Source organism: Miniopterus schreibersii, assembly GCF_964146895.1.
Source record: "Miniopterus schreibersii genome assembly, chromosome: 6".
NCBI lineage: Eukaryota > Metazoa > Chordata > Mammalia > Chiroptera > Miniopteridae > Miniopterus > Miniopterus schreibersii.
Genome location: NC_138107.1, coordinates 26222246 through 26242699, shown reverse-complemented (window position 1 = coordinate 26242699; position 20454 = coordinate 26222246). Strand labels below are relative to the sequence as shown.

Here is a 20454-nt window from a genome sequence, read left to right as displayed (position 1 = left end):
ATGGGGGAGGGGAGGGTTGCCTGTCTCCCTGGCCGCGGCCAGAGCCGCAACTCACCCAGCTCCGCCAGACGAGCGCTACCACTGGCAGCAAGAGGAAGATGGTGGCCGCTGCCGCCGCCGAAGAGGAGGAGGAGGAGGAGGAGGAGGCGGAGGAGGGGGCCCGGTGGGTGTCGCGGAGAGGGGGTACGCGCAGGACGTCGGCGTCGCTGCCACAGCCTCTTTTCCTCACGGGGTCGGGCGGCTGCTGCTGACGACACCTTCCAGGCTTCTGCGCCGCCCTCTTTGTCCTCGTTGCAGCCGCCACCGCCCAGAACCCGAGGGTCGCTCGCCTCGTGGGGACCGTGCGGCGGTGCGAGACCCTACAGCCATCGGCGTGCGCGGCGGCGCGGGGGTAAAAGCCTGCGTCACATGACCCTCTCTGTTTACCGTTCCGGGGCCGCGGCCCGAGCCGCCGCCGCGCTTGCGCGCTGTGGGCCCTCCCGCGCCGCTCCCGGCGGGGCCCTCCCGCGGGGCGCTCCCCGCGCCGCCGCGCCGTTCCCGGGCTCCCGAGGCGCTGGCCGCCGCCCGCCCGCTTCGAGCTTTCGCCCCGCCGGCGGCCGGAAGGGGAGAGGCAAATAGGCCTTTTTTTTTTTTTTTTTTTTTCTCGGTTGTAATAAGCACTGAAGCGTCCTAGTTAATGCGACGTGGATGGGCGCTTTCTGTCCTCGGTGTTTGTGCGCTGGAATCGGAGGGGTTGGAGTCGCTCAGCCCTGGAGGCCCTGCCGGCCCGGCGCAGAAGTCGCATCATCCACCGCCTCCACCCTCGAGCTGCCTCCTCCAAGAAGCCTTTCTGGTCTAAGTCAGCAGTTCTCCAAGTGCGGCCGGAGGATTCCCGGAGAGAGCCCCAAGGTCTTTCAGAGGCTCTTCGATTCTTTTGCATTTACGTTTGCATAAGGCCAAATTTTCTTCATCTCCTTAAACCGAAGCCACGTGCAGCAACCTATTAAATGCAGAAGCAAATAGAATTCAGCCATCTTCTAAGCCACACGTTGGAAAAATGTGCAAAAATGTAAAACAAGGCCACTTTTTTAAATTAAATTTTGGAAAATGTATTTTTTCTAGTATATATATGTGATGATGAATTTTTTTATTTTTTTCCTTAGGCTTAATTTCTAAGAGGGTAAATGTCAGTAAATATAATTAACCCGTATAAACGAAAGCTCTTGAAAGTCCCTCAGTAAGAATCCTGAGACCAAAAAAGTGGGAAAAATCACTGATCTGGGTTATGTGCTTCCAACAGCAGCTTGGGCTGACCCCTGTCTCAGCCCTTACTAAGCACTGTGCGGTAACCTGCTAGTTATCACCCTGACCAAAGTGAGCCGCTTAAGGACAGGAATTGTGCCTGCTATCTGCAGGGACCATTCCAGTGCCCTCCAAAGAAATAACAGCCAGCACCTGCTGAGCTCTTCTAAAACCTATTTATTTGTTGATTTAAGCCTCATGCCAACCTCAGGCCACGTTTTAAGATTTATGCAAAGTAGAATAATACTCCCAGGCATGTGGTGAAGATCTCTTCTGTACTCTCTCCAGTCTTCTGGTATTTCAAGCACCCCCAATTCTAAATGCTCTTCCACAAAGGACATTAGGGCTGTCCTAATTCTCCTGGAATCCTAGAATTCCAGCCTCTGCCTTGATTCATTAACCCCTCAAAACTTCGTTGTACAATCTATTTAAAAAAGGAAAACAGAAATGAGTGATTTAAAAATGTTTTTTTACTTGAAATGTCTGGGATGAATTGCAAAAATAAATCTAGTTTTATCTTTATTCTTCTTCTGGACCTCAGTGTGGAATTGGAAAAAAGCATTAGGAAAAAATAAGATTATTGTTATAAACAAAACCCAACCCTAAAGGAATTCAGCAGAGTAGAGCTCAAATGAAGAATCATTAGATGGAAAATCCCCTTAGACCAGCTGGGGCAAACTTACCATGTTAGAGAAATTTTAGCAAGTTAATGGAAAACAAAAATGGAGGTAAAAAGACAATGTACCATAAGCCTGTCACATTTATAAAACAAAGATTTCTAATCCTAAAAAATCCAACAAGCTTGTCACAAATCATAATGTTTTGATTCTATTATTTTTGAACCAGCCAAGTGCTCACATTTCACGTTTGTCCATTAATGATCTTTGCTTTTTGCTTCCAGCTATAAACACAAACTATCTATCTTTTACCCAATCATGCAAAGGTTGCTAAAAGAAAGAACCAGCATAATAACACTGGGAACGGCGCCAACCTCATGCAGGACACTTAGTTCAAAGACCTACCAGAAATCAGATTGTATTGGTAACATTGAAAACTCCAAATTAACTCAGGAAAATTAAATTTGGTAGAAAACAAGACAACTAACAATGGTTAAAATTGACAATATATTTGTCATTGACTTGAAAATTATGAAAACTGACAAAATTTGGGTCTTATAAACGTTACCCAGAAAAATTGAGCCTGGAAGAGAGTGAGGCCATGCAAGACACCTCACAGTACAGACACAAAAGTTAATTTTGATATGAAAACTGTGTGCCATCACTGAAACTTTGGTCCGTACATTATCAGTTCACTAAAGATGGGGGAGGAGAGAAATGACAGAGTTAACTTCAGTGAACTGAAAATCAATAAAAATACTAATTTTTAATGATTTTTTTCCTCTGGGAAACACTGTCTATATATACCAATACACTTTCATGTTACTTTAGAATAGATGTAAATGTTTGTTTGTTTAATTTATTTTAGAGGGAGAGAGATAGAGAGATAGAAACATTGATGAGAGAAGCGTCATCAATCGGCTTCCTCCTGCACGCCCCCTGCTGGGGATGTAGCCAGAAACCCGGGGCCTGTGCCCTGACCAGAAATCAAACCTGTGACCTCCTGGTTCATGGGTGGATGCTCAACCACTGAACCACACCAGCCAGGCTGTTTTTTTAATTCTTAAACATGGGATCAAAACAGTGGGCTTGAAAATATCCTAAACTCATTTTACTAAGATCATCATGAAACTTAGAGGCTTAACCCAGAATACTTTGTTCTTAAGTCAGGCTTGCTCCCTTCCCACATATTTCTTTACCTGCTTTCTCCAGAAAGATGGCTTCGAAACACTCAGGCTTTCAGCAGAAACCAATGGGTGAAAAGGAAATGCATGCCCTATCCCAGGATAAATAATTTGTATAGTATACCAGAGAGTCTGGGCCAGTCATATAAAGCTTGTCCATGCACCAGGACTGTGTTAGGCCTGAAAACACCCTTCCAGACTTCAGCAACTCTTCAGGTACAGGGAAGGAGCAAAAACGATTTCTCTCAACCCCTCTACTTCACCCTCCCTGCCAACCCACTATGTATTTGTTCCTTTAGTTATCTATTACTTTAAAGACCCCAATGAGTTTCAGCAATAAAGGCGTTGTTCCCGGCCTCAAGGAACTCAGAATAATGAGAAAGATGGGCCAGCGGACAATTACAAGGCAACCCGGTAAATGCTTTGACAGCTGCTGGCACTGTAAACATGTATTCATGCTGTATCTGGCCTGGAGTAGGAAGAGGGCACTTTTTCTACTTTTTTTTCCCCTTTTTTTTTTTAAATTTAATTTTTTAATTACAGTATACATTTAATATTATTTTGCAGTAATTTCAGGTGTACAGCACAGGGGTTAGACAATCATATACTTTACAAAGTGTTTCTTCCAATATTTCTAGTACCCACCTGGCATCATACATAGTTATTACAACATTATTCACTGTGTCCCCTACATTGTACTTTACACCTCTGTGACTATTTTGTAACTACCAATTTGTAATTCTTTTTTTTTTAATATATCTTTATTGATTTCAGAGAGAAGAAGGGAGAGGGAGAGAGAGATAGAAACATCAATGATGAGAGAGTCATCACTGATCGGCTGCCCCCTGCATGTCCCGGACTGGGGATTGAGCCCACAACCCGGGCATGTGCCCTGACTGGGAATCGAATCTTGATCTCCTGGATCCCAAGCCGATGCTCGACAGCTGAGCCATGCCTGGCTGGGCCCAACTTGTAATTCTTAAATTCACCTTTTTCACCCAGTCCTCCAACACCCCCTCACCCCTGCAACCATCAGTATGTTCTCTGTATCTATAAATCTGTTTCTGTTTTGTTTGTTCATTTGTTTTGTTCTTTAGATTCCACATATAAGTGAAATCATATGGTATTTGTCTTTCTCTGATTTATTTCAAAGCATAGTGTCCTCTAGGCCCATCCATGCTACCCAAATGGTAAGATTTTCACAAGTGGAATTGCTAGGTTATATGGCAGCTCCATTTTTAATTTTTTTGAGGACCTTCCATACTGTTTTGCACAGTGTCTGCACCAATCTGCATTCCCACCAACAGTGCATAAGGGTTCCCTTTTCTCCACATCCTCACCAACATTTGCATTTGTTGATTTATTGATGAAGCTATTCTGACAAGTATGAGGTGATATCTCACTGTGGTGTTTATTTACATTTCTCCAATGATTAGTGACCTTTAGCATCTTTTCATATATTTATTGGCCACCCCTATGTCCCTTTGGAGAAGTGTCTATTCAGGTCTTGGAAAGAGGGCATGTCTGATAGAGGGTCTACCTTCAAGAGCAAAAAAGTACCAGAGAATCTGATGTGTTTCAGGAACTGTAACTGATTGATAATCTGGTTTGATATATTACATCCACAAAAATAACAAATATTCTTTTAACAAAGTGTTTGTCCCTCGTTGATAATGTTACCTCCCTACATAAAACCTTTCTATGGTTCTCTAAAATAAAAAGAATACGACCCAAATATCTTAATGTGGCCATCAAGACCCTTTAGGATTGGTCTCTGTCCAATTCCTCAGCTCTTATCTCCCTATGCCCTGTTTTTGTCATTCATGATACAGCAGCATCTAGCTTCTTACTGTTTTCTACACGCATCCATACTGTTTCTCAACCTAAAGTCTTTGTTCATGTTACCCCCTTTGTTCATCTGTTACCAATGCCCTCCTCCAAACTGTCCCAAACACCACCGCATTCCCTCCCATCACTTTATCTAAATTGTTCCTGCATCCTCTAAAGATGCAGCTCACTGACAACCGTCCAAGTCCATCGTACTTAAAGGAGAAACATTAGAAGCATCTTCACTGACGCCAGAGATGAGCAGGGCTGCTACTATGCCCACCATTATTCAATATTATCCCATAAGTAAAGGCAAGAAAAGAAATGATAAATAGATATAGGAGAAGCAGAGACCCAATGATCATTACTTGCATATGATACATACCTACCGAAGAGAACCAATTAACCACTAGCATTAAGAAGTTGCCTGAGTTCTAAGGCCAGTTGTGTGTTTTTCTTTTTTTTTTCTTTCTTTTTTTAATATATCGTTATTGATTTCAGAGAGAGGAAGGGAGAGAGAGAGAGATATAGAAACATCAATGATGAGAGTCATTGATCGGCTGCCTCCTGCACGCCCCCAACTGGGGATCAAGCCCACAACCCGGGCATGTGCCCTGACTGGGAATCGAACCGAGATCTCCTGGATCCTAGGCCGACGCTCAGCCACTGAGCCACGCCTGGCTGGACTGTTTTTCTTAATTAGAAGAAAAAAAATTAATAGCTTTCCCAGAAACATCAAGCACCAGTTACACTACAGTTGGGAAAATAAATTCCAACAAATATATATAACAACAAATCTAGTAAACAACCTAATGTGTGGGAGAAAGAAATTTTACTCTACACTTGTAGATTCTTCTAACTGGCCTAATCATCAAATCTCTCATGAAACAGATTAACAAGAGAAAGTAACCAAATTTAATTACATACATATGGGAACCCCACATGCTTGAGACAGTCAGAGACCTTACATACATGAGAGGTTGAGAGACAGAAAGTTAAAATGAAGTATATATGTCATTCTGAGCTACTGAGATGAGGTAAGTCACCTTGGGGCTTGGGAGAGGAGGAAGGTCATTCACAGAACAATAAGAGTAGATGTTCAGTAATTAAGAGTTTGTCCTGCCCTATAAGTCATAAACATTATTTCTATTAATAACTCTTATTATGGGCTAGGCCCTAAATTTAAATTCTTTAAGGGAGAGGTAAAAGTTTCTCATGAGTCCATAGGATCTCATTGCCTTCAGCTCAAAATAATTCACATGCCAAAGCGGCATGTCTTGGGGAGGCCTGTTCTTGTTTCTAACAAGAAAACACCGGGAAATGAAAAACTGTACTTAAATGGAATCTTGACACAGAATACCCAAAGCAATCTTGAAAAAGTAAAAGTTGAAGGACACACACACCTGAATTTTAAAAGTTACTACAAAGCAACAGTAATCAATGCATAAAGACAGACATATTAAACAATGGAATAGAACTGAGAGTCCATAAATAAACCCAGGTGTCATGGTTAACTGATTTTGAACAAAGATCTCCGTATCATTCAATGGGGAAAGTATCTCAATATCATTCATTTGGGAAAGTATTTTCAACAAATGGTACTGGAACAACTAAGTAGACACATGCAAAAGAATGGAGTTGGACCCTTACCTCAAACCATATACAAAAATTAACTCAAAATGGATCAAAGACCTAAATGTAAGAGCTAAAATTATAAAACTCCTAGAAGAAACCATGAGGATAAATCTTCATGATCTCAGATTCAGCAAAGGATTCCTAGGTATGATACCAAAGTACACAAAATAAAAGAAAAAATAGATAAGTAAATAAAATAGATAAATAAAACATCAAAATTAAAAACTTTTGTGCTTCACAGGGCACTATAAAGAAAGTGAAAAAACAACTCAGAGAAAGTATTTGCAAGTCACATATCTCATCAGGGACTTGTATCCAGAATATATATAGAATCCAACAACTCAACCATAAAAGACAAATAACCCAATTTAAAATGGGCAAAGAATCTGTATATGCATTTCACCAAATGAGATATACAAATAGCCAATAAACACATGAAAAGATTCTCAACATTGTTCATTATGAATCAGGGCCACAATGAGGTACTACTATGAAGGGCAACACTGAGGTACTACACTCACCAGAATGTCTATAATCAAAAAGATAAGTAATAATTATTGGTGAAGATGTGGGAATTCATACATTGTTGGTGGGAATATAAAATGCTGCAGCTGCTCTGTAAAAAAATCTGGCAATTCTTCAAACTGTTAAACTTAGAGTTATCATATGACCCAGTATTTTCATTCTTAGGAATATACCCAAAACACATGGAAACATGTGTCCAGGCAAAACCTTGTACTTGAATGCTTATAACAGCATTATTCATAATAGCAAAAGGTGGAAATAAGGTAAAATTACAGCAAATGATGAACAGATAAACAAAATGTGGTATATCTGTTGTAGGCGGCAGGAACCGCACCAGGTGTTAGACTGATGGGGTCACACTGGACTTGGGTTCAGCAGCCTCGGTACTTGAGTTCTTAGGCTAGGAAAGAATTCTAAGCCAAGACTCCAACTGTAAGAGAACATTTATTTGATAAACCATACAGGTGGAAGAAGTAATTCCTAGAAGAAATGGGCTGAGGAAATAAGTTATAGAGGTAAAGGGAGGGCCCTTGAAGCTTGGGACTGACAAAGTTAATGGTAACATTCCCTGGAGGTGGGGGGGGGGGGCGGGTAGGGAAGGGAGGGAAAGGAAAAGGGAAAGGCATGGGCATACTCCCTGGAAGAAGAGCACTGGGTCCTCAGTCTTAATAGTATTAAGTGTGGAGATATTAGGGAGGTCTCAGGGAAAGACCTCATTATAATATTAAGCAGCTTTCCAGGTGTGTCCTTTTAGGGTGATGGTCTCCACTGATTCATTGGTTGGTACCAGGGCCATCATTCAGTGTAGCTGATCCTGAGGTCACCTGTAGCTAGTTTTGCTGCTTTTTCTGGGTCTGGACCTGGAATACAACCGAGGCCTAGAAAAAGTTATAAAATACTGTGTTCAAATTGTCTCTAGGGAGGAAAGGTCAGGGGGTCCAAACCATGTGACCAGCCATATGCTAAAGAAAAGACCACCCTGGGGGCAAGGTCCCACCCTACAATTGTCCTTTGCCAGGCATCCAGGGCTTTGCACCCTGATGACCTTCTGTACCTGGTCCATTGTCCTTGTTCTGCTCATGTCTGTCTAACTGCCTATCACAGGTCCACTAGGCAAGTCTGCCTTGGAGTAGGTATTAAGGAACTTCTTTTTTATGGTTTTTCTCAAAAGGGACCAGTCCTAGCATTCCTGAGCTAGACTGTGCATTCATGATTCTTTCCAGTTATATCACTCAAAGCTAATAACTTGTTTGAGGTTTGTGTTTGAATTCAAGCTATTGCTACAGAAAAAGTTATAAAATCTTGTGTTCAACTTATCTACAGAGAGAGCCTCAAGAAAATGTAGCATTTGCTAGGAGGGTCCAGGCCCTAAGAGAAAAGTTCTCCTGGGTAGAACCTGTCAATAAAAATATGTAGAAAACTTTGCTGACCACAAGCTGGAAATCAGAGCACAAACTGGAAAATTTGGAAGAGAGACCCAGGGAAGAGAATATCATCAGGCTAGAGGAGGGACTGGGAAGTAAGGAGATGAGACTGTGTGGTTGGTTATACACTAATAACCAAGGCAGTCATAGAAGAAGAGTGCTTAAGAGGAAGAAAAAAGCTAATTCTAAGACTCCATTGTAGTAATGAATTTGGGATGTTCTAGATAAAGAAAAAGTGTGACTGAATCATAGGGTGTGAGACAGAGAGCTGAGAGATTGGCAATAACCTGATAAAATAAAGCAAGGAATTTAGAATCTGTTGCAAACAAAATTAGAAGCCATTGGGGGATTTTAAAGCAAGGAATGACATAATCTGTGTTTTTTTGGTTTTGGTTTTGGTAACAGCTCTGTTGAGACAATGTACATATTGTAAAACTTATCCATTTGAATTGTACAATTCAATTATTTTTAGTTGACAATAAAGTTGCACACCAATACCACAATTAATTTTAGATTTTTGTGGAAGAAAAAGGGGCCACATACTAAACCTGACAAGCTCAGGAGAGGCCTGTATGGTGGACCTTACAAATTCAGAGACCTAAAGTAACCACACTGGATGGTCTAAAGTTAACACTTCTAAACTAAAAGTAAATCATGACTGGTAGTCTTGTCCTAGGCCATTATCTTCTTTGACAAAGGTCAATCTTTACCTTAACTGAGCCCATTGTCTTTTTTGCATCAACATAACACACCTTTGAAAAGTCAGAGTAATTTCCTTTTTTCAGAGCCCTCAGCGCACATCTCCCACTGGAGCAGGACACCACAAACCCCTAATTGTTATCGTTACTGAGTTCATTGTTATCTGTTAACTGTCCTATACCCACCTATGTAAAAGAAGTATCTGTTTCCCTGTTTTACTTTTTATCCAATCCCAGAGATTTCCCCACTTTGCTTTCTCTCAGCTCCCTAATCTATCACCAATGAATTTCATGTAACCCCGCCTTTTACTCTAATGTTTAAAATAAGGTGCAAAACTGCCATTCTCCGGAGCATTTTCTCAATCCATTGAGATTTTGCTTCCTGGCAATTGCTGTCAGTTTGGCTCAAATAAACTCATAAAAATTCTTATAGGTTTGGAGGTTTCTTACATGGACATTCTCATCATTTCAAAAAGAAATCTCTAACCTTTTAGTCATCACCATCCAACCGCCGTCCTCCCACCAGCTCCAAGCAACCAGTAATTACTTTTCACTAATCTACTTTTTGTCACTTTAGATGTGCCTATTCTGGACGTTTCATATTAACAGAATCATAAAACCACTTAATCCTTTGGTTTCAGTTCAAATATCACTTCTTTCTGGACACCTTTCCTAATCCCCTACACTACAGATCCTCCGTTATATTCTCCTGGGCACCCCTCAATTTATTCCTAACTCTTACCACTTGTAATCGTTTAATTAAGCATGTGTAAATTAATTGTCTAATGTTCCTCCTCTCTCCTATATTGTGTTCTTCAAAAGAGCAGAGGCTATATACTGCTCAAACACTGCCTCATACCCAGCACAGTATTTGGCACACAGTAGAAATTTAATAAACATTCCTTTGGTAGATTAATTCCATAAATCTACCAAAAATGGATTTGCATGAGGCCTCTTGCCTCTAAGAAGGGATTTTTGTGGTGTCTCATCATTACCCTTTACTCTGTCTCTATCCACCAATCTACCCCAATCACCCCACTCCAGCACCCCCAAGGCCAGGGGTCGGAGAGAGTGGAGACACACATTGGACAGTGGTTCATGAGCCACATCCAGTATAATTTTGTCCCAGTGTTTCTGCAGGCAGAAGCCAAAGGAGTTGTTCTCAACTGAAGTAGTTCATGAAATGTGAAGATACAAGACACTGCTCCCTTGTCGTTCAGAAGACCAAGTGTGGTGTGGAAGGGGGAGGAGGCATTTCCTCTATTTCTGAGTAGAACACAGACAGCTTTGACATCGACCAGACTTCAGGGAATGTGGTGTTTGTTGGCACCTTCAGAGTTCACAGTTTTGATAGCTCTGACAGGTGTGGCCTTCAGCCTGGCCATCACCATCATAATAGTGCCTCCCCTCCTCAAACACAATAGTAGTGATTTGTAGGCAGTGAACATGAGGAAAGCTGAAGCAGGGTAACAGGAGGACATGGGGAGCTCCTGTGAAACCCACTAATCAGATTAAGGCAAATGTATATAAACCAAAAACTTAGCCATTGATATTTCTTATGGGATCACTAGACAAGTGTGTGTGTTGTGTGTGTGTGTGTGTGACTCAACAACCAGCAAAGGTGGCAAGAGGGATGCCCTACATGACTAGGAGATCAAATTTCTATATACTACAAATTTCTATAGACTACAAGCTCCAGCAGGGGTAGGAGGAAGTGAGCATCTTTTTCAAATTACAATGAAATGAAGTATTTAGTCATGCAGAGATTAACATTTTTGGTAAATGACAAATGATCGAATGATAAAGTTAATACTCAGCAAAAATTGATGCCAAACCAACTGGCAACCTTAAAGGAATAAATTTCTAGAAAACAATAATAAACCTGAAACTTAAAAAAAAAGTTATTGATATTATAAGTTTATTATGAAAAGTATTAGTAGTTTAATTTTAACAATTTGATCCTACAGGACAGAAAAAAACATTGTTTAACTCAAAGCAACGATATTCCCTTATGGTCACTATATGTACATTTGTGAGACTAAGTATCAAATTAGATAGTTAGTGATACTTAGATATTTTTGTGATGATTTACTTTCAACTGATATCCTTACAAGAGCTACGTATTTTTATGGCTAGGTCTGTCAGTGTAGGTACTGGTGGTGGTGATGTTGCTACTAGGGGGATTAAGCTTTCCCTCGCCTCCAGTAGCAGTTGACTGAAGATTTTTTACTTCTGGACTTGAGGATTTGGTTGATGCTTTTGATTATATATATTTAATTTTTTTAAAATATATTTTTATTGATTTCAGAGAGAGGAAGAGAGAGAGAGGGAGAAACCTCAATCAGCTGCCTCCTGCACGTCCCCAACTGGGGACCTAGCCTACAACCTGTGTGGCCAGCAGGCCCTTCCCCAAGGCCTTCACTTTTAGCTCCTTAGAGTCTCTCCTCCCCTTTTTGGTGCTGCTTGAATGACGTATTTTCCTCATCGAGCTCCTTGGCCTGCTTCGGGGGCTTCTTGTTTCTTTTATCATCAAGGCAAAAGAAAAGCAATTAGAAATACCAGCAAAAAAGGAAAGCTTTATGAGAAACGGTGGTTTAAATATAGTAAACTAAAATATGGAATGACTTTCCTAGTTGATTGAATGGAAGAATAGAAAGTATTTTATTGATGTTGGGAACACTATATTTTGATTGGTGCCTGGTAACAATGTTGGAGTTACAATAATGTATAATCACACCGTCAACTTCACTGCAAATGCTGCCATCTGGCAGGGTTGATTTTCAAGGTCAATTTATGTAAAACACAAGAACCTTAATTTTGGTTAAAAAACAGAATTAATTATTGAATTAAATGAATACATTTAATTACTTAATTATTTAATTTTTATAAATTGGGAGGTGCAGGATTGAAGGACAGATAAAAATGCAAGAGTAGCTTACAGAGTAGGAAGCCAGGGCATATTTTCTAAACTGATAGAATGAGAAATTAATATTTAATAATGATAATTTATAAGTGTAATAATTTTAAAAACAATGATAACAAGACAAGTCATTACTTATATAAAATTTACTATGTGCTTGGCACAGTTTTTTACATATATTAAGTTATTTAATATTCACAGTAATACTATGAAGTACTCAGATTTTCTCCATTTGAGAGATAGTAAAACTGAGTCACAGAGGGTTAAGTAACTTGTCCAAGTTTACATACTTAGTAATGGTCTCTCAAGATGGAAATAAAACAACTATTTAATTTGGTAGACCTTGTGAATGGGAAAATTAAGCGGTATGAAAAGTAATTTGTATCAGGACTAAATATGTAGTACTTATTAAATAAAGTTGATAAATCTAGAAATAATAAGCTATTTAGAGCTGTGGAGCTATGAAGGTAATTAATAGAAGAACCAGAGGCAAGACAGTATTTTATTTTCCATTTTAAACTGCTCTGTAGAATAATTTACTTAATATATGCATAATATATTTTTTAAAATTTAAAACTCATCACTTCCTCCAAAATTTCCTATTTAGTCACATTTAATAAAAGGTGTTGTTCTCTTTTTAATGTTTGTAGTGATTTTAGAGAGAGAGGAATGGAGAGGGAGAGAGAAAAACATGGATGTGAGAAACATCTAGGAGAGATACATTCATTGGCTGCCTCCTGCATGCCCCCTACTGGGGATCCAGCCAGCAACCTGGGCATGTGCCCTGACCAAGAATCAAACGGGTAACCTTTCAGTGCACAGGATGAGGCCCAACCAACTGAGCAACACCAGCCAGGGCCAATAAAAGGTCTCAAGTGAAAAGATAGCTTTCTCTCAACTTTAGGTATTTAATATGTTCATACTCGGGAAAGTTGCAGATAACATTCCCAAAATAGAGAAAGTGGTCTCAGCTCATTCTGGTTGAAAATGCCTCATCTGCCATGTGTCTACATAGAATTTATTTTATGTTCATAAAATATAACATTAAAAACATGTTATAAAGCTATCAAAATGTGTCATCATATCACAACCACTTACAAAGAGAGAAGAAAGGTCTCACGGCTTAAGAAAGTAAAGATGATGGAAGCATTGTAGTGAGAGCTATACAGTAAAAATACTGGTGCGTTCAAGATGCCAACTGAAAGAAGAACCAAAAGAAGTCATCACAGAGTTCCACAAAGAAAGAGAATATTTATTTATTCATGCTCTCATTCCCTGGAGTATTTATCTTTAAGATTTTCTTTCTGGTAATGGCTCAGCTTTCTCTACCTTCGAAACGTGGTTAAAGTTTTCATATTTTGTGGTGTAATTAGTTGCAATTCAGTATTTCACAGGAGCCCTCCCCAGGTAGCTCAGTTGGCTAGAGCATCGTGCCTATGTACCAGGGTTGCCAGTTCCATTTTGGTGGGGCACATATGGGAATCAACCAATGAGTGTGTGGATGGGTGGAAGGGTAAATCCATCTCTCTCTCAAATCAGTAGAAAAATATTTCAGAGGGTTTTGGAAATTGTAACAGTGGACTTTAAGTGAGGAGGGCATGTCTTTTCTGACTACAAGGATTGTTCAATGTATAACCTGCTGTCCTTAGACAAGAGCTCTTGAGCACACATGTTGCATTTTGCACATGATAGGAAGGCAGACTTGAAACTGATGAAAACATGTTAAGAAATTGTTACCCAAAGAATATATTGAGGTTAAATCAGGCAGCTGCCTTACAGAATAGAAAGTCAGCCTTGAAAGGATGAAAAGAGGTGGTATGGACTGCTGCTTGAACCTGAGTCGACTTCTCGCCTTCCTCCCTGAACAACGTGAGCTTCTGGACCTGCTCCAGCCTCTCCACAAACAACTGTATCCTGGGCTCCTTGCAGTCGCCCAGCCACCGGCCCAGCAGGCCAGCAGTGAGGCCAGGGTGTATGCAGGCGCAGGGTGCTCGGGCTTCTGGACCTCCATATCCCTCTGCAGGTCTGAGGGCCTGGCTACGGGGATGGCAGGGGGTATGGCGGGCATAGGGGGAATCCAGAGTGAGGAGAAGACTATGCAATACATGAATGACCGCCTGGCCTCCTACCTGAAGAGGGTGAGAAGCCTGGAGGCTGATCGCCAGACACTGGAGAGCAAAATTCGGGAACAGCTGGAGAAGAAGGGACTGCATGGATTGAGTTAGAGACTAGGGGGCATTATTTCAAGACCATCCAGGACCTGAGGGTTCAGATCTTTGCAAGTTCTGTGGGCAATGCCTACATCGTTCTGCAGATTGATAATGCCTGCCTTGTTCCTAATGACCTCAGAGTCAAGTATGAGATGGCTCTGGCCATGAGCCAATCTGTGGAGAGTGACATAAGTGGGCTCTGAAAGGTCATTGATGACACCAATATCACTCGTCTGCAGCTAGAAACAGAGTTGGAGCTTCTCAAAGAGGAGCTGCTCTTCATGAAAATGAACCATGAGGAGGAAGTAAATGTTCAACAAATCCAGATTGCCAACCCTGGGTTGACCATAGAGTTGGATGATCCCAAATCTCAGGACCTCAGTAAGATCATGGCGGACATCTGAGCCCAGTATGATGAGCTGGCTTGGAAGTACCCAGAGGAGCTAGACAAGTACTGGTCCCAGCAGACTGAGGAGAGCGCCACAATGGTCACCTCTTAGATCTCTGAGATAGGAGCTGCTGAGATGACACAGAGCTGAGGCTATGGTCAGGTCCTTGGAGACTGACCTGGATCTATGAGAAATCTGAAAGCCAGCTTGGAGAGCAGCCTGAGGGAGGTGGAGACATTCTATGCCATGCAGATGGAGCAGCTCAACGGGGTCCTGCTGCACCTGGAGTCAGAGCTGGCCGAGACCCAGGCAGGGGGGAAGCCCCAGCCCCAGGAGTACGAGGACCTGATGAACATCAAGGTCTAGCTGTAGGCTGAGATTGCCACCTACTGCCGCCTGCTGGAAGAAGGAGAGGACTTCAGTCTTGGTGATGCCCTGGACAATAGCCACTCCATACAACCCACCCAAAAGACCACCATCCGCAGTATTGTGGATGGCAAAGTGGTGTCTGAGGTCAATGACACCAAAGTTCTGAGGTGTTAAGGCAGCAGAAGTGGGACACCCTGGGCAGGGGCAGGAGGCCAATAAAAGGTTCAGAGATTTAAAAAAAAAGAGAGAGGTGGTATGATGTGAAAGCCAAAAAGCATATCTAGCTAAGGTAGCTCCAGAGTTAAAATTGATTAGTAGAGTAGCTAAAATGGATTTTGAGGTTAAACATAGTACATTCAATTACTCACTGTATTTACTCTTCTCTCTATATTACAAATTGAATAGTTGAAGGCAGTTAAAAATAATAAGCAAATTCAATAATTATAGATATGTTTACTTATATATTGTCAACTCTAGCCATTTATCTGTTTAAACAACCAAGTTCTCTTTTATTTCTATTATTATCTCTTACAGATAGATCTCTACATTTCCTAGTAGGGGACTCAGGTTATCTCATGGTTTTATAAGATACAATAATAATCACAATAGATGGTTTTACTTTAATCAACAAATTATTATCCTTTTAATATTTATTTTTATTTTAAAATGAAACTACAACAAAAACCAATTTAATAACTATGTTGGTGGTCATATTTCTTATTTACTCATTAATTTATTCACTACACACTGACAGTATCAGGCATTATGCTAAATTCTAGGAGTTGTCACTGGGCCCTGAGCATCCCTGTACATTCTTGCTGGATATGCGAAAAATGCAGGGCTAATGTTGCTCCTTATCCGGGACATTTCTCAGGGTTGTATTTGCAGTGAGCAACCTTGAGGGATGAGGTAATGTCTTCCCCAGACAAAGAGTAGGTTTGCTTATTGCTTATTATAAGTGGTGAATTCCCGAAGCTCAGTATTCCCCAGCCTCACTGCAAATTCACTGCATGCGTAGCATCCACCTGAACCTCTTGCTGCTTACCATGCTGTGATAAAGTCCTTTGTCTCTGGCCAGTATCGATAAAATAGTAACATACTAACTTACTAGTTTGTAAGAAGAGTGAAATAAAATTCCAGACCCTTACTTTAAGTAGGTAACATGAGGATTAGAATGTCTATTTTGCCAATCACTTTCCAGGTCCTCAAACCACAGGCATCATTGCTTTGACTACTGGATTAAGGATATGCCTTAAAGAAAACACCACAAAGCTGCAATGATTTATTCAGTAACTTTTATGTCTCAGGTACTGGAATGAACACAATCAGTTACTATTATCTCTATTTTACAGATGAGAAAACTAAGACTCATAGGCGAAACAGCTTGCTGGTGATGCAGCAAGGTTCCAAATGCAAGTCTTCATGACTCTATAATTCAGGCACATGCCATATATTTAGAAAATCTGGAAATGATATTGAAAATTAACTGCATCGCTGTCCTATTGAGATTTGATGTTATAAAAATTACTATTATTAATTTTAAAAAATTTTAAAAAATATGTCTTTATTGATTCCAGAAGGAGGAAGGGAGAGGGAGAGGAAAGATAGAAATATCAATGATGAGAGAGTCATTCATCGCTGCCTCCTGCACACCCTCTGCTGGGGATCAAGCCTGCAACCTGGGCTTTTGCCTTGACCAGGAATCAAACTGAGATCTCCTGTATCATAGGTTGATGCTCAACCACTGAGCTATGCTAGCCGGGCATAAAAATTATTTTTCAACGCCAGTTTGGGATAATTAAACCAACAGAGTGAACAATTAAAGAATCTTCTATTTAAAAAAACAACACATGCCTGGCTGGGCGTGGCTCAGGGGTTGAACGTCGACCTGGGATCCAGGCGATCAGGGTTCGATTCCTGGTCAGGGCACATGCCCAGTTGTGGGCTTGATCGATGACTCTCTCATCATTGATGTTTCTGTCTCTCTCTCTCTCCCTCTCCTTTCCTCTCTCTGAAATCAATAAAGATATATATTTTTAAAAAAATAATAAAAAAATAAAAAAAAATAAAAAAACAACACAACAACTTGTCTTTGTTGTCTTAAAACACACAAATATTCCTTACACTCAGATCTAATACCTGTTTTAGTGGACATGAAAGACTTCAGAAAGTGTGTGTATAATTGGAAAATATTGAGTGGAACCTAAATGTTCAAAAGCATTATATCTCAGAAATTGAAAACATAGCTGAGGCTTATCAATGTGCTCTCCCCCTGCTTACCTGGAAAAAATATTCCAAATTTGGCATCAGAAGGTAAGGGAGTTCTCCAGAACTTTCTCTGGAGGTTGTGCTCCAAGTCTGTGGTTACCATGGCAGTGGAAACACACATTCATCACTTTTTATTGTGAAGATTTAGCTATCTAACTCCCTCAGTAGTAATGAATTCCAACAGGGTTAAATTCAGGTTATTTTAGAGTGCATGCTTTCTACGTATAAACAAGTTTGCTGTAAAACACTTTGCTGTGTAACCCAGGCAGCAGCCTCATGCATCTGTTAATAGTGTCTCTTGATTGCATCATTTTCTCTTGTGCTTAATTTAATCTCATGTTGTTTTGTAAATTTAGTGTAGCCTAAGTGCATATTATTTATAATATCTACATTAGTACAGTAATGTCCTAGGCCTTCACGTTCACTTACCCCTCACTCACAGACTCACCCAGAGCAACTTCCAGGCCTGCAAGCTCCATTCTTGGTAAGTGCCCTACACAGGTGTAGCATTTTAAAAAAAATTTTATACCATATTTTTACTGTACCTTTTCTATGTTTAGATACACAACTACTTACATTGTGTTACAAATGCCTGCAGTATTCAGTACAGTAACATGCTGTATATATTTGTAGCCTAGAAGCAAAAAGCTATGCCATATAGCCTAGGTGTGTAGTAGGCTGTATACCACCTTTGGATGTGTGGCTACAATCTATGATGTTCACACAACAACAAAAGCACCTAAAGACACATTTCTCAGAATGTACCCCCTCGTTAAGTGGCACACGACTATAACTATTATCGATTACTTCCTATGTTCACTTCTAAAGAAACCAAGGTGTATTTTAAGGAGCAATGTGAGTGATACTGAAACCCAGTGAACCGGAAGAGGCAGGAAACATGACTGAACACTTTCTGTAGAAAAAAACATATTCAGATGTCATAATGTGCTCTGGAGTAATTACCATGCTTAGCAGCCATAACATTACAATAAACCAAATGTCAGGTTTTAAAATGATTAAATGTGTACATGAACTGCTGTGCTACCTGCTGTCCATGAGCTCAACAGTCTAAGGAACTCTGGCATTACCTTGGTACAAAAGAGATCATGTTTATATTTTATTTTTTTAAATATGTTTTTATTGATTTCAGAGAGAAGAGAGAGAGAAAGAGAGACAGAAACATCAATGAGAGAGAAATCAATTGGCTCCCTCCTGCATGCCCCCTACTGGGGACTGAGCCTGCAACCTGAGCATGTGCCCTAACCTGGAATCGAACCTGCCAACTCCTGGTGGACGGGACAAAGCTCAACCAATTGAGCCACACAGGCCAGGCTATAATTCCTATATTTTATATGATTAAGCTAAATCAAGTCAAAAGTGATAACAAATTTTAGTGTATTATTACAACTTCATCGGTTTTTAAATGTAAACTGTTTTTGCAGTATAAAAGTTAACGTATTAGGTCGGGAGAACTTAGTACGTTATGGCTATTAAATTAAAACAAAAATTTCTAATGTATTTAGCTTATCCTTGTGGTTCGGATTCTTTTCAGTAGTGTTGGGAAAACTTTGTGGGCTTTGGCGTCAAGATTACATTCCATCTCCTTTTCTTCAATTATTCTTTTCTTTAGCTACTTTTTTTGAATTATTTTCATCTCACATTTTCTTTACATAATAACAGCAAACTGGAGTTAGACTTTTTCTAATGGCCTTTTTCTACTAAGACCATAACAAAGAAGTAATTACATTTTAAACAGTTGCTAATTCTTGGCATCATGTTTAGGCACCACAAATGATAACTCAGCTAGAGGAAGGTTTTGGGTAAATTTGCTTTATACTTGACCCACAATTTTAAAAATGTTGAGCTCGTTTTCAGGTATTCCCAGAAAAAGGTTGAAATGGCAAGTTTCTAATAATTATTCTAACCTCTATAGATAAAGAGACAATTGCTTTCATTATATCAAATTACCCAAGGGTATATATCAGACACAAGAGGACCAAGCAGAGACCTCCTCATAACTCAGAGATTTTCCAGGGCAAGGTTTAAAATTTGGGCACAGGGAAGAAGAGATGCCAAACACTTGTTGCAACTGTCCCTGCAGCCAAAGAGAATGTTCCATCTTCTTGTGCTACTAGCTCGCAAGTCAGTCAAGAAAGGTGGGGCTCAGGCCCTTTTGAATAGCATACGTATCTGGCCTCTTCAACTTTTCTAGAGGGAGATGGGCTCTACCCCTAAAGTGGGGAATTTCTCAAACTTAGGAAGTAGATGAAATGCTGATAGAAAATAACATATAATCCCTATGTATGACATGCAGCAGTCCTCTAGTGGCACACAGAGTCTATTTTTGAGGCAGCAAGATTAAGGCTTTTCCTAAGCTGATTACCATTAGAGAAAACACATCTGCCTGGTTCCAGAAAACACAATCTGAGATAAGAGGACCCTCAGTGAGGCCCCCTGTAATTCTGAAGGACCACTAGAAAAAAATTCTCAAATTCATTCAACAGACATTTCTGTGGGTGGACTATGTGTGAGGTTCTGACTATCATTAAAGGTGAATGAACAAAAATGCTTCTTTCAAGGAACTTGTCATCTACTGAGTTGTCCACATTTCTAGTACAAAAAATATCCAGTATTTATTGAGCTATAAGATTATTATAGGGAGAAAAAGACCTATGGTAGAATCTGTTCAAACCATGGTTTAAATTTGGAAACAAGCTTAGTTCAGAAAAAGACAGAGAGTGTGAATATGAATAAGTAGTCATTAGAGCACTGACCAATTTAATTTGTTCTCAAATATGATGTTTTCTTCATAAGCAGGAATTCGTGGTATGGTTTAATACTGAAGGAATGAAAGCCACAAAGCAAAACTCTCCAGAGGACCACTAGAACCAGAGATCTTTCAGCAGATGCTATAAATTCTTGGCATCAGGCCATATTTTGTTCAGGAGTCGCTGTCTTTGGAAGACGCTTTCTGAGCCTCAGCTCATGAAGCATTCAGGACACAGCAGGGACTGGCAAGAGGAGTTGTGGGGATTCTGTAGGAGCTGGCATGAGGGATTCGGGTGACTCTGAAAAATGGGGAACTTGCTGTTCTGGGTAATACTGCT

At 40.4% G+C, this 20454-nt stretch overlaps 1 protein-coding gene and 1 pseudogene across 5 annotated transcripts in view; one reads left to right on the top strand and one right to left on the bottom strand.

The window, feature by feature from the left end:
* PHF3 (PHD finger protein 3) overlaps positions 1-1528 on the bottom strand; it is a 73369-nt gene extending 71841 nt beyond the window's left edge. Inside the window, exon 1 of one of the 4 annotated variants that reach the window (XM_081141560.1) lies at positions 56-1528. The gene's annotated coding sequence lies outside the window, so the exon portion shown is untranslated. The remainder of the gene's footprint in view (positions 1-55) is intronic. The other 3 variants (XM_081141565.1, XM_081141567.1, XM_081141563.1) reach the window with 3 other exon arrangements.
* On the top strand, positions 409-15253 carry LOC308558712 (keratin, type I cytoskeletal 18 pseudogene; annotated as a pseudogene). The gene is made up of 2 exons: positions 409-610; positions 13952-15253. The product of its transcript is annotated as a keratin, type I cytoskeletal 18 pseudogene (transcript).
* Positions 15254-20454: the final 5201 nt, after the last annotated feature.